At 40.6% G+C, this 15,174-nt stretch overlaps 1 protein-coding gene across 1 annotated transcript in view; it reads left to right on the top strand.

Moving 5' to 3' along the window:
• The window catches only part of RASSF4 (Ras association domain family member 4), a 289,543-nt gene that overhangs the window by 187,723 nt on the left and 86,646 nt on the right, over positions 1 to 15,174 (top strand). The window lies entirely within an intron of this gene.

Genomic DNA, 15,174 nt, shown 5'->3' with positions numbered 1-15,174 from the left:
TTTCTTTTCAATTCTTGTGTCCATCATATATGTCATCATATTACAGTACAAAGCAAGAAAATACAAATAGATTTCCCAGGTCATATACACATATAAGGTGAGCATGAGTATACAGAATAAAGTGTGACACTATATTTGAATAGATGTGATGGTTGTTCAGGGCCAGTGTTACACTAAGAGCCCAGTCCTAGTCATTGTAATAGCTCTCAAAGAGTGTTAATATATAGAGAGAGACTCCGCAGTGAAAATTCTAGAAATCTAAAAATATTATAGAAGAACCTTGTTTAAAAGTCCCCAAATGGGGCAAAAACTGCAAATGAGAAGATCAAAAATGCATTTTTAGTAAAATTATCTGGTATTTAACTAGAATTAAATTTCACAGTGAATGTTGGTTTCCAAACACTTGGCAAATAAGGGTAATCCCAGGGTGAAATTAAAAAGAACTAGATCACACTAGTGTAAACCCACTACAACACCTGTAGCAAGAATAGCATATAATACATTCTGAAACAATTGTGGATGTAAATTAAAGGGACACTATAGTCACCAAAACAACTTTAGCTTAATGAAGCAGGTTTGGTGTATAAATCATGCCCCTGCAGTCTCACTGCTCAATTCTCTGCCATTTAGGTGTTAAATCACTTTGTTTATGAACCCTAGTCACACCTTCCCTGCATATGACTTGAACAGCCTTCCTAAACACTTCCTTTAAAAAGTCATCTACAGTTTATCCTTCCTTTATTGCAAGTTCTGTTTAATTTAGATTTTCTTATCCCCTGCTATGTTAATAGTTTGCTATACCCTGCAAGAGCCTCCTGCATGTGATTAAAGTTCAATTTACAGAGAAAGAGATACAGTTGTTTAAGGTAAATTACATCTGATTTTTTTTTTCATGCAGGCTGTGTCAATCATAGCCAGGGGAGGTGTGGCAAGGGCTGCATAAACAGAAACAAAGTGATTTAACCCCTAAATGGCAGTGAATTGAGAAGTGAAACCTGAGAAGCATGATCTATACACAAAAACTGTTTCATTTAGCTAAAGTTGTTTAGGTGACTATAGTGTTCCTTTAAGCAATTTAGCAAGAATTAGTACACTCACTGTAGAAAAGTATTCATGACTGCTGCAATTAAGGTAAAGTGGAGGCAATTGTGAGCTCAAAATTGAAACCAATTCTTCTCAAGAAAAAGTTATTGAGTGCCGTGCATGGCACTAGTGCCGTAGGTTGCCTACCTCTGCTCTAGGGTATGCAAACACTGACCACACGTACTGCTTGTATGCAACCTGAGGGAAATACTCAATTGCTGAGCCCTGTAGTTGCTGGAGCAGAGGCGTCCACTCAGGCTGCTCCAACTAACTAAACCTATCCTTTATGTTATAGAGAGAATACTTCTCCTTGTTGGGGTTTTCTGAATTAAATCAGTATCCATTTTGAATTATCACCTAGGGCATACCCTGCTGGTAGGGCTAAAGTAGGGTTTATGATTAACTTCCATACATATTATAAATTTATGCTAAGTGTTAGTGTGTGCTATTACAGGGCTATATTTGTATTGCTCACCTACCCGTTTGTGTGGGAATGCATTTGTATTGTGTGTCAGTGTTTGAGTATTTGACTGCAATGGTGTATTTCACACACATTTATGCATAGGCCCAAATGTGTGTGAAAGAAGATTATTTAGTATTATATTAAGGTCCATATCCTTTCATATGACAGCTTCCATCGCCTCTTCCCTGTTAATTCTGTTCTTATGTCTCTTTCCAAGATATCTCTCTTTTTCTATACAATCTCTCTCCATGTTATCTTTCCAACTCTCTATTCTCTGTTTCTCTTCTTGTATAACTCTTGCTGTCTCAGCTGTGGTTTTCTCGAATTTAGTCCACCAATGTTTGTTAGCCCTCCAGCCTGTCAATGTATTTGCCCACATTAAATGATTTAGCTCTCCTACTTCATGTCAGCCACCAGTAACACTTGCCTGACATTGTCTTACCTCACAATGTCTTACCTTATGTTTACTTAGTGTCACAATACCTGTAACTCACTGCATCACTTCTCTGTTCCGATGCACACAAGATGTATCCCACTCGTCCCTAGAATCCTGGTTCCTCGTTGTGACATCATTTATGGCATGTAACCCTTCCATTTGTCTCCTTTTACATTGTCAGTGTGTGTGGCACTTGTTGATGATGTGTACACACTTTTGACATCACAGCCCTCTGTAACCAATCACAACCCTGTATAGGGTATATAAATATATTTTGGTTGTCCTTGTTCCTTGCCCTGTTATGATTCTTGTTAGCAGAAACAGCTTTTTCAGTATTTATTGGTTATGTTGGTTTCTTACCTTGGGTTGTTTGACCATTGCTGTTCTCTGTTAACCTGACCTTTGGCTTGTTTATAGATTCTGTGTTGCTCTGTTACCCTTGACTACGGCCTGTCTCACATCTTACTGCTTGCAGACATTTTGTCTAAGTATCCTCAGCACTAGTCCAGCCACTCTAAGGACCGGTATGTGTGTGTTTAAAACTTACTCTGGGTTTGCATGATAGAGTATTTCTTTTCCTGACACTCAGCCATTGGTCACCCTGCCTATACAGCTACTCCCTCAAAGTCAGCAGGGCTGCCGCTATTTCATTTATGAGAAGGAGCTTCTGTCTCAATGATAGGAGAGAGGCTCGGGTTGGAAGGAGGTGAATGTTATTTTCTGGAATGTGAGTATGTTACTGTGTGTTTGAGGCAGCTGGGAAACTAACTTGGAAACCCCTCTACAAAATAATCTGCTCCCTTTGGCCACACCAACACGCGCAACTCAAGTTGCCCATTCACCCTTGTGACCTTTACGACCTTGATAGTTCTGCCACTGATTTCACTCAATTGAATTGGGAGCTAATGCTTTGACCCCTATGATGCATGTGACAATTGTTTATTCTGACCCAGAGGTCAACAGGCACTGCTAAAATACATTTTTTGAAGATAACAAAAAGCAGGTGTTTATGATTACCATCCATATTTTCAATGAAAGCAGTACAGTATTGGGAAAGCATCTCATTGTGTTTATCAGTAAAGGGTGTGCACATGGTTTTCTCAAAACTTTGTGGAATTGAAGAGAGAGATTTTCTCAGACGCTTCGATCAAATCTTAAGACATTTAAACAATTAGGCACACTTTCCACATGAATGACATATTGTGTGTAACGTTAGTATATTGTTTTGCCTCACAAAATACTGGTGACTTTTCTTTTCAAATCTCTATAAGCTATTATGCATTCACATGTGGAGGCTATTGTTCTGAACTTAGAAAAAATTATGTAAATGTAAGCGTGAGTACAATCACACATATCACCGACCCCCAGCGTTTGGCATCTCTCTCTTACTCTGAGAGTTTAAAATAGAAAGGAAAATAACTGGAGACAGAGTGAAGTCATCACACAGTAGTTTGTGTAGACTGACACGTACATTAATTGTTACACTTATATGCAAAGACTATAAATAGGGTGGACATGCCCATAGCCACCCCACTGCATATTAATATATAACTATAAATAGGAGGCAGGAGGACAGATTTTATATTTTATATTTTATATATTATAAATGGTTCATGAAACAGGCCATCAAATGTTTATTTACAGATAATAAAAGCTTATCTTTATGGGTCATTCTAAATACCATAAGCACTCTGCATTTCTGAAAAGTGCATGGGGCTTAGAGCCCCCGAACCTAACTACTAATATAACCATAATCTAAAAGTAAATTTCCGATTTGGCTGCAGAACCTCACTCAGTATGTCTCCCCATGCCCCAAACAAAAAAGCATTGTGTGTACTGTACTATATGCCCAAGCAATAATAAATTACTTCTTCTATAACTCCTGCTTGATTACTGATTTTGGGATAAATTCACTCCTCACAGACCTGAATGAGAAGTTCCTAATTGGAACGTCTACTCCTGGTGTGGGAGGGTTCTACCTAGAGATGAAACCACAGAGTAGTTTTCTAATTTGAAATTGTGATGCATTATTTGTATAATGCTTTAAAATATAGGTTGCTTTTTCTAACTTGATCAGCCTTTTTAATATTTTGAAATACATGACATCATAATTACATAGTAATATAGGTTAAAACATTAGATTCATTGTTTTGCTTTTTAGAAACATAGAATGTGACAGCAGATGAGCACCATTCGGCCCATCAAGTCTGCCCAATTTTTTACTCTAAAATGGCAATCATATTCTCTGTGCATCAACAAGTTGTTTCCCAACAAAATACGGACCCCGTTGCTTGAAATCTGGAACTACATTTTTTAAATCTGAGCCTGGATTTTGAAAATCCAAACTATTTGCTTGCTGGCAGCGCTAGCATCCACGCTAAAAAGTTTTTAAAAACAACCCCCCCACATCCTTGAGTGAAGGCCATTCCATAATCAATGGAGTGGTGGATTTGCCCATAGCCACCCCACCACATATTAATATATCCTCACCTACCCCCTAATTTAATAATAATAGTAATGGGATGAAATAAATCTGATACTATAAAAAAAATTGACTTCCAAGCCAACAAATCAAAATGCTAGAGGTGAATTATAATTAAAAAAACAAAATACCTGGAGCTTAAGCCCCCAAAATGTTATGACCCCTTCCTGAAGCCTCACCCCTAGTCTCCTCCAAAACATAGTCACGGTCCTTCCCCCCAACTCCACACTTTAACTCACCTTTTAGTACACTCATAGTTACTTATTGGCACACACACAGACACAGATGGGCAGACACAGACAATCACAAACATGCACAAGTTCACACATACACAGGCAGACATACCATATGCAGGCAGATATATACACAGGTAGGCACATACAAGTGCACACAGAAGGTCCAGGGCCAGAGAACCTACTGGTAGCATGTAACATAGCTGCAGACAGCCTGACCAAGTATTAAGGTGGGATTGATGGGAGAATAGAGATACCTTATAGTAGCGCCAGCCCGGAGAGAGAGAGTAGAGTGATAGAATAGAGAGGGACACATTGGAGTGATGGGAGTATAGGGATGGAATAGTTTTAATAGTAAGCAGTTGCTGGTTGTTCACTCTTTAATAGATATGCCCCCACTCACAGCATGACCAGTGTAATCAGATTTATTAACAAAAGTGCCAATTCCATTTGAAATTTGCACTTTTCAAATTTCAAGAAATGGAAAGAGAGGACACACTATTCACATATAAAGCTAAAATTTCTTATGTCTGGCCGGAACCATTCAGGGTTTTTAACTATTTGTTAGATAGTACTAGCGTTCGCTTGCAAAAAGCAAGTGAATGATAATTTGTGAATGTGAATCCTACTGGATGCATTCAGTCCACATTTGTGAATATTCAAGATCTTATCCTTTATGTAGGGCTAAGATGGAACAAGCACGAAACCAGACAACAACCAGACCAGACAACAAATGTATCTGAACAAATGAGGCTACTTTGGTCCAGTTGGCTGAATGCTAAATGGAATTGGCTCTAGTAAATAAGAGAATTATGTGTGTAGTAAATAACACTGTATTACATTTTCAACAACCAAGATCAGAGTGGCCATAAAGAAACACCAGTGATTGCTGTCACCTACAGCATGGCTGCCTAATTTAATCCCAAACACACAACTCAATAAATCTGCAAATGGCACCAGACAGTCTGTGTGTAAAACAAACTATACATGACAAACAAATAAAAACATAAAATACTTTCATAGGCTCTAAGTATATAACTGGGAAAAGCCATTTGTAGCGGATGGGTGCTGACATGAACCCAGGACTTTATATTTATACCGAAAGATACAACTCAATAAATCTGCAAATGGCACCAGACAGTCTGTGTGTAAAACAAACTATACATGACAAACAAATAAAAACATAAAATACTTTCATAGGCTCTAAGTATATAACTGGGAAAAGCCATTTGTAGCGGATGGGTGCTGACATGAACCCAGGACTTTATATTTATACCGAAAGATACAACTCAATAAATCTGCAAATGGCACCAGACAGTCTGTGTGTAAAACAAACTATACATGACAAACAAATAAAAACATAAAATACTTTCATAGGCTCTAAGTATATAACTGGGAAAAGCCATTTGTAGCGGATGGGTGCTGACATGAACCCAGGACTTTATATTTATACCGAAAGATATATAAATATATTTAAAAATAGAATAGAAATGAATTATACCGGAGCTCACTTAGAGTAACAGATAATATAGGAAATAGTACATTCTATTGTTCCAAGCAGTTTTAAGGAGAGTGTAAAAACAAAAGGCTATCACTTTATTTATCCTAAAATACTTACCTGAAAAATAAATATTGCACTTGAAATTATTTACAGGGACACTATGGTCACCAGAGCCACTTTAGCTTAATGTAGTGCTTATGATGTCTTTAGTATGTACCTGCAGTGTTTCAGAGAAAAGGCAGTGTTTACACTCAGATGGTCACTACTCAAGTCCGGCACACATGCTGAATGTTCCCAATAGGGAATTGTGACGAGACCAATCTCGCCACATTGCATTGGAGGAGCCTGGTTGCCCGCCTCTTGCCCTGTGACTATGGACCCTGGGAGATTTCAATTCAGTATGATAGGAGTTATGTATTTTTGTATCCTTTTGTGTTTTACTGGTAACATGTGCTCAATGGAGTCTGCCTCTATCCCTGGATATAATTAGATTATTTTCCCCATTGTCTCCAGGATAGAGGGCTCTGTAAAACCGGTTTGGGCCAGATAGCCATGCTGCCAGCCAGGCCCCAAAAGATACTTTACTAACTTCTGAACCCCTGGTCTGATTCATGCCATTTTTTTGATATGTTGTTCCCCTGAATGGATTGACTGTGAATATATAATTGTTATGTGAATGTGATGTATATTTTAGAAGTTATGAATATGCTGTAAAAACTGTATTTTTCCTGCCTGTGATAAATTACATTAACCCATTGTGTTCAGTAATTATATCACAGGCAGAGGGGAGGATTTTATGTGTTTGTGCTGGGTGTGTTTTATGTTTTACTGTACGGGATTGGTTACATGTTGTCCCTCCCTGTGGAATGTCCCCTTGCATGGGGACTTGCATAAAAGTCTGTGAGTGTTAATTAAAACAGACCACTGCTTGACCCTCAACATGGAGCCTTGTCTCGTTCTTAGGGGGATTTACTGTATGCTGTTAGAGACTGATTGCCAGGAGTGTAAGCTGATTGTCTGCTTTTCCTGTTCGTCTGCTAGCAGCTATTAGTGAGGTTCCAGTTCGGGAGCTGGAGTGCTATTTTGTATCCAGTTCGGGAGTTTGGTGTTCTGCAGTAGCTGTGCCTGTATCTCTGGAAGGGGAAGATCTCCTAAACGGCTTTTAAACCCTTTTATGCCTGGGGGTGCAGTTACAGGAATGATTCAATGCATCCCTGTGGAGATCCTTATTGGTGCAATGTGGGGTTTTGCCTCGCATGCACAATGGCCTCCCAATGCTTTCCTGTGGGAAAGCACTGGATTGACTGAGATCATCAAGATTCATACCTCACATAGGGATGGTTCATGGGTCTGCTAGTGTTGTAAGATATCACAGTATTCTGCATAATTCTAGTGGTGTGTGAGACCATCCTTCTTTTTAGTATTCTTTTGGTGTGTGATGTCGTACTCTTATTAGCATTCTATTGAGTTGTGACTTCACAATCTCTCTCTACATTCCACATTGTTCTTGATTTCTTTCACCAGAACTTTCAAAACATGTTAGTGATGCATTCCACTTGTGTAATGTCTCAACTATTTCCAAATAATTTTCACATGAATATTAGAGCATTTTCTCTCCTATCCTTCTAGTGATGATGAGTGATGTCACAACATCATTGTAATGATTTATGTGAATATGCAAACACTTTCAGTGATATTAAAATCACATCATTAAGCATTCAAGTGTTTACCTACATAACACTTCCTACCCCAAAGTCTTTCAATGTGTGGTATTCCCAGGCCTTTTTATTTAGCATTACATCCACTTATGTAGTTTGTATGGGTGTGTCACAAAATCCCTGGCTCCCAGCAATACAACCAACAATTATTTCACAGTTAATCTATATTAATCACAGTTTATATATTCATTTGGGTAAGAACATTCTGCTTATTGCACTAATGGATTTACAAATCCAAACTTTGATCTTACCTTAGTAGCAAAATTTGATATTTTTCTTCTAATTCTATTATAATTTACTCTTATAATAGGACAATCTGGTTGACATTCACCTGATGTATCCCTGAAATACCAAAAGCCCATTCTGTTCAATGTGGTTTCAATTACAAAGTGAGGATTTTATTAGCTGAAATTGCAATGGCAATTTTTGGTATTTAGTGAATAGACCCCAAAGGGATTGTTGTTTAAATGTAACATCCTGTATTAAGCTGCTGGGAATGTAACATTTTCTGAACTATTATGCTTTGTATAAGTTTAGCATTTATTTAACTTTTATGGTTTAGAAACCGATTGAGATGACACCTCACCACAGACAGACACTATACATGCGTTTCACCTCTTTGACATTGTGCAACATTTATTCCCTTCACCGATATCCTCCCCTTAAGGATCTAATACCATTACCATACATGTAATTTTTGAAGAAATATACTTTGTATGAACTAAGAACGTGTTATTTCTATTTAGTATCTGTGATGAACTGAACATTGTCACAGGTTCTTGGAGGAGCCTGCTGGCCAGCCTCTTACCTCAGGACTATGGCCCAGGTGTTAGACTTTGGTTACCTCAGGACTGTGGAAAGGCTTTGTTCGTGCCTTTTACCTTGTCTGGTTTGGTATATAGGATTTACTGAACGGATTATACTTATGCTGTTCGTATGCTGAACCAACTACTGAACACACTAGACAGCCACTAGAGGGCACTTCTGGGATTATAGCACAGATCTGTGCTATAGCATCGCTGGACGTCCTCGCGCTTTGTGAGGACCTCCAGCGTCGCTGAAATCTCCATAGGAAAGTATTGAAAGCATTTTCAATGCTTACCTATGGGGAGGTCTAATGCGCCGGCCATGCATGCGCAATAGATCTCCCCCGCCGGATGACGTCGGCGCCGAGTGACTTTGGCACTGGATACAGGTAAGTCACTGAAGGGGTTCTAACCCCTTCAGCAACCTGGGTTGGAGAGTGGGAGGAAGAGGGGACCTGCAGTGCCAGGAAAACGGTTTGTTTTCCTGGCACTGGAGAGTCCCTTTAAGCAAAGAGGAAAGGGATACAGTGCATTCCCTCTGGCAGTCATCTAGGAAGGACCGTACCTGCCACCTTAGTAGCCTGGAATATACTAGCGATCGTCTTTTAATATCAGGAAGCATGATTTGATAATCAGCTGCCCAACATAAAAAACAAAAAAACAAACAGTGTTTGGTTCCACACTGGTTGGAATGTGACAGATGGCCAGGATTTTAAACTGAATCCTTATTTACTTGTGAAGTGCCAGTATGAACCATCAAATTCTGCAGCAGTCTGTTTTGTGACAACAAACATGTTACATACCCAGTGTCCCTATTTAGGTGTGACTGTCCTATATTTTGTTTATTAATCCGTTTGTAAATTAGAATTAGAATAATGTATTTTATTTACATTTTAGTTTCATAAACTATTGTTAGTACGTCACCTCTAATTTATCCTAACAGCATTGTCCCTGACCACTACTTTAAAATGAAAGTAACATACATGTGAGACTTCTTTCAGCAGATATATGGTACATAGCAAGTTTATGCTGCTAGTAGAAATATTTGTTTTAAAATGTGTTTTTTGCTTTGAATGTTTTACTTTGGTTACAATCTCCTCTGGTGAAGTCCAAGGATCACTAACAATATTAGGTGTGGTGTTGGCCCAGACTGACTTGCTGCTGTTGCTCCACTGATTTTTTTTTGTAAATAGATTTAGAGGTTTCAGCCTAGCTGTTCATGGTTTATTTTAGAATATGCCTGCTTTAGTTCTTATTGAGCAGTGTCCAATGAAAATGTCAGTGCTTTTATTTTGTGACTCAGTAGACCCTGTATTTATTTTTCTTGGCTGCCCAGCATGACTTCACAAGATGTACCCAGGCCTGAACTTTCAGTCTTCAAATAGGAAGTGTTGTAGTGTCATGACTCCGTGACATAGAATTGTGTGCATAGTATGAGAACAGGATGTTGTTTTCGTTCCTAGGTATATGAACACCACTCCCAGGGCAATTATCCAAAGTACACTAAGTAGAACCAAAAGATGGAGGGGGCATACCATCTTTCAATCTCAGCTACACCTTTCTCCCACTTACATTATTCACCTTTAATCTAATAAATGTGGGGGAAGAGTCGTAACTTTACAGTCACTGCAAAACCCATATATTTAGATTCTCCACTTTATAACAGTCTAAAAGGAAATATATGTAGTCTAATACTTGTGAACTGCTTTCTGCACAATTTTACAGCTGTTACGGCTGTGTATAATCTAAAATAGGAAAAAAAGAAAGCACGTAGTGTGATACAATAAAACAAGTGCTAGTGTGCTCAGATTATAATGCACTCACGAGATCAATGTGAATAATACGCCCAAAGGGTGCCTGCCCTATTGTGAGTTCTGTATAGAAGCAAATGTGTGTGTCTATAACGGTCAGTGTGTATAGTGTGTTTATATTTATGTGCATATTTTCGTGCATTTTTTTTTTTCAAACCTTTATTTAAAGATATTTGTGAGAGGGAGAATCAAAGCACAAATAGAACTCCCAATACAAATAGTAAAATTAACAAAAGTCGTCCAAATAACAAGCTTTTTTTTGTCCTAAGAAAAAGTGTGTGACATCTTAGCAAAACCTGCACCATACACTTTGCAAACCATTCCATTGTCATCAGCTATTTCAATATGTTATAACAGTGTATTTCTGAATTTGCAGACAATCTGCAATAATATTCAATGAAAATATTATTATTATGAGAAGGCAAGAATGATTAGAAAGCAAGAGGAAAGAAGAGTAAGAAAGAAAAGGAAGGGGGGAAATGGAATTTTAAATTTGTAATTAGGATATCTGTCTGTCTATGTATTTATATAGGCGTGTGTGTCATGAATGTGTATTTCTGGTTTTGGTAGAGAGGCTGGTGTTCTTTGAGCAATTACATCCTGAGTTTCGACCCTTTATAATGGAGACTGCAGCTCCCATGATTGTGACCTAGCCTGCATGTTGGGTGAGGGAATATATCACTTCCTTTACTCGTGGAACAACAACCATCTAGAGTTTGGCTTTGTTAACTGCCCCTTTGCCTTTGGACCAGTAGGAGTTACCCCGGTCCCTCTATATTCTTTGTACCTGGGGCCTCTGGAGTCGCAGGACTTTATAAGTCTGATGAGTACACCCTTCTTCTCATACTTTTCTGACATAGTTGTGGAGCATAAAGACAACAAAGTGGGGAAAGTTGGAAGAACCACAGATGGACTTTCTAGTCACCTTTGACTTGCTCTGCATCAGCTTCTGGGTGATGCTGGAATCCCAACAGAATAGACTACAGCAAGTGCCTCTCCTAAAGGAATCTCGTCCCCATCCTCCCCTGACAGAAAGTTAGCAGAGCCTGACAGAAAAGTTAACACGTCTTGCTGAATTAGGGCATCTTGCAGGAGAACACTATCGTTTTGTGATAACTCAAATATCCTGCTACTGTTTCCAAATTGTCTGTTCTTCTCCTCTATAAAATAAAAATAGAAACAACAAAAAAATAGTAAGACCCAACTAGTTAGAGGATCTAGGCAGAAGCACTCTTCTGTGGGCGGGGCTTAATGAGAGGCAGAGGTGGGGTTAAAATGGCAGTGGGGGCTGGGCTAAAAAACTACCAGAAGCCCCTGGTAACTGCTGCACGGGAAGGGGGAAGCAGGAAGGAGTCCCTGCTTCTCCAATAACAAGGCCACAGGAGCTGCCTTATCTCCACTCCCCCCTTCCAGTCCATGATGGAAAGAAGTAAGTGTGTGTGTGTGTGTGTGTGTGTGTGTAACTGTCTGCCTGTGTGTGTGACTGTGACTGTCAGCCTGTGTGTGTGTTTGTGACTGTTTGCCTGTGTGTATGACTGTGTGTGTGTGACTGTTTGTGTGTGTGACTGTTTGTGTGTGTGACTGTTTCTGGGTGTGTGTGACTGCCTGTGTGTGTGTGTGACTGTCTGCCTGTGTGTGTGTGACTGTCTGCCTGTGTGTGTGTGACTGTCTGCCTGTGTGTGTGTGCCTGTCTGCCTGTGTGTGTGTGCCTGTCTTCCTGTGTGTGTGTGCCTGTCTGCCTGTGTGTGTGTGTGTGTGTGTGTGTGTGACTGCCTGCGTGTGACTGTCTGCCTGTGTGTAACTGTAACTGTGTGTGTGTGAATGTCTGCCTGTGTGTGACTGTAACTGTGTGTGTGACTGCCTGTGTGTGACTGTCTTCCTGTAACTGTGTGTGTGTGTGTGTGTGTGACTGTCTGTCTGTAACTGAGCTTGTGTGGACTGTCTGCTGGTACCTGTATGTGGAACTGTATGTCTGCAACTGAGTGTGTGTGTGACTTTTTGTCTGTAACTGTGTATCACAGTATTATGTGGCATTCTTAGTCTGCCCCTCTGTAATGGATGGGAGGCAGTCTGATACCTCTGGCATGCACTTCTATTGGCTGCAGACCAAAAGTAGCTGTCTTCCAAGCTCCGGCCAATCAGTACGTTGTTGCGGATTACCAGACAAAAGCCTTGACACTGTAAATGCCTGAGTTAACGAGACAGTTACTCGTAGTCTGCACCCTGTGAAGGGTTCAGATCAGATTCCTAGCACACTGGAATACCAGAGATCAAAATCCCTCCCCCCCCCCCCCCTCACTGCAAGGTAACAGGGAAGGGGGAATTCATATATGTTTTTAAATCATTATTAATTCAATAGAGCCCGTATAAAAACACGACATCGCTATACACACACACACATAAATGGATGAAGGTGTATGACCACCAATATAACAACTTTGGAAGTTTAGCCTGGTTTTCATATAAAGGGGGGCGGGAGGGAGACAAAGGGTCCTTAAAGTCTGTCCTTTCCTCAATACATTATGGATCTGATAAATAAGATTCCTCAGTCTGCTCACAGAAGAGAACTGATTTTATGGGATTTTTGGCCAATGTCGATATTGAGGTGATTCTTTATTTATTTATTATTATTATTTTCATTTTATTACCTCCAGGACATCATAATTGTTCTAATTAGTTACTTTTGTCCCTTTTCGAACAAGAATTTTATTTTGACATATGTTTACCCTTTGGGATACATATTTAAGTATTTCTTGCTTTTATTTTTACGCTTGTTCTTTGTTTTTTGAATGGGTGATTAGAAAATAGTCAAGATTCTTATCATACAAACATTATTTGAATGATTTCTTGTTTATCAGGTGACTGGTGACCAGATTGCTGATTATCTCAGTTCGAAGTGATTCCCCTGGCGGGTGAAAAAAACTGTTGTTTCTTGTATAATGTTGCAATGTTTGGAAATTACAATTGATACTGTTGCCAGATGAAACATGAGTTACAGAAAGGCACTGCTGAATTAATTATATTTATCGGAAGGGTGTTCTCTAAGGGTATAGGCTTGGCTTGTGGAGACAAGAAATCCCCTCATTATCATATTAGAATTTCATCTAAAAATGAAAAACAAGGAAGCTAAACCATGACACTGCTTTAACATATAGTTTATAGTCTGGGATTGAGCTACTGCCGGGACATAACAAGCCTGCCTTGAACATACTGTGCATGATAACCCTATCCCATCGAAAATATCGGCCCATATCCCCAGCTATGCTTGCTACTCAGGGTTTACTCTTTTATTTTTTATTTTTATCACGATAACTCCTACCGGAACAGGTATATTTATCTTGATATTTCACTTGAAATTTGCGAGACCAGGCGCCTTGTTATGGAATAAGACCCTCATGTGATAGCTTGTAACATTAAAGGGACACTATAGTCACCTGAACAACTTCAGCTTAATGAGGTTGTTTAGGTGAGTGCTACAGCTACCCGGAGCCTTTTTCTTGTAAGCACTGTATTTTCTGAGAAAATGCAGTGTTTACATTGGAAGCTTGGAACACCTCTTGTTGCAGTCAATCAGACGGCCACCAGAGGGACTTCCGAGTTCAGAGGCCCTAAAAAGGCCTCTCGTCCGATGCATTCTGGGTGAATGCATCAGACGGGCTATCAGCACACAAAGCACAGTGAACGCGCTTTGTGTGCTGACAGCCTGTCAGCACTGCTGTGGGCGTGGCTTCAGCTGACAGCTGAAGCCCGAACCCACAGGGATGCTGTCTGGCCACAATAGTGGTTGAAGGGGGGGGGGGGGGACCTACTCTCCTCCCCCCCCCCCGGCCCCCACCCCTGAGCGGTGGGTGGGGGCCCTAAAAATAAGGGTGGCACATACTGCCCCCCCGGCCCCCACCCCTGTGCGGCGGGTGGGGGCCCTAAAATTATCAATAAGGGGGGACCTATTGTCCCCCCCCGGCCCCACCCCTGTGCGGTGGGTGGGGGCCTTAAAATAAAAAATAAGGGGGGACATACTGCCCCCCCGGCCCCCACCCCTGTGCGGCGGGTGGGGGCCCTAAAATTCACAATAAGGGGGGGGCTACTGCCCCCCCCGGCCCCCACCCCTGAGCGGTGGGTGGGGGCCCTAAAATTCACAATAGGGGGGGGACCTACTGCCCCCCCCCCCGGCCCCCACCCCTGTGCGGCGGGTGGGGGCCCTAAAATTCACAATAAGGGGGGGGACCTACTGCCCCCCCCCGGCCCCCACCCCTGAGCGGTGGGTGGGGGCCCTAAAATTATCAATAGGGGGGACCTATTGTCCCCCCCGGCCCCCACCCCTGAGCGGTGGGTGGGGGCCCTAAATTCAAAGGGGGTGGGGACCCTAGTTAACCCTCTCCCCCCCCCCCAAAAAAAAAACTTATCTCCCTACCTACCCCCCTCACCCTAAAAATAATGAGGGGGGACCCTTTAACTAAAAACCTGTAAAGAAAAAAAAAATAAGATAAAAACAACTTACCATTCGATGTTTTCTTTCTTCTAAAATCTTCTTTCTTCAGCCCCAAAAAAGGCCAAATAAAAATCCATAATAACCGACGCAATAAAAAAAAAAAAAAAAACCCGAGCGCAAAAAAAATAATCCATCTTCACCCATGGAGGGCT

This window comes from Pelobates fuscus, chromosome 10, assembly GCF_036172605.1.
Source record: "Pelobates fuscus isolate aPelFus1 chromosome 10, aPelFus1.pri, whole genome shotgun sequence".
Classification (NCBI taxonomy): domain Eukaryota; kingdom Metazoa; phylum Chordata; class Amphibia; order Anura; family Pelobatidae; genus Pelobates; species Pelobates fuscus.
The sequence above is the reverse complement of the archived record's forward strand: the minus strand, read 5'-3'. Positions and strand labels throughout refer to the sequence as shown.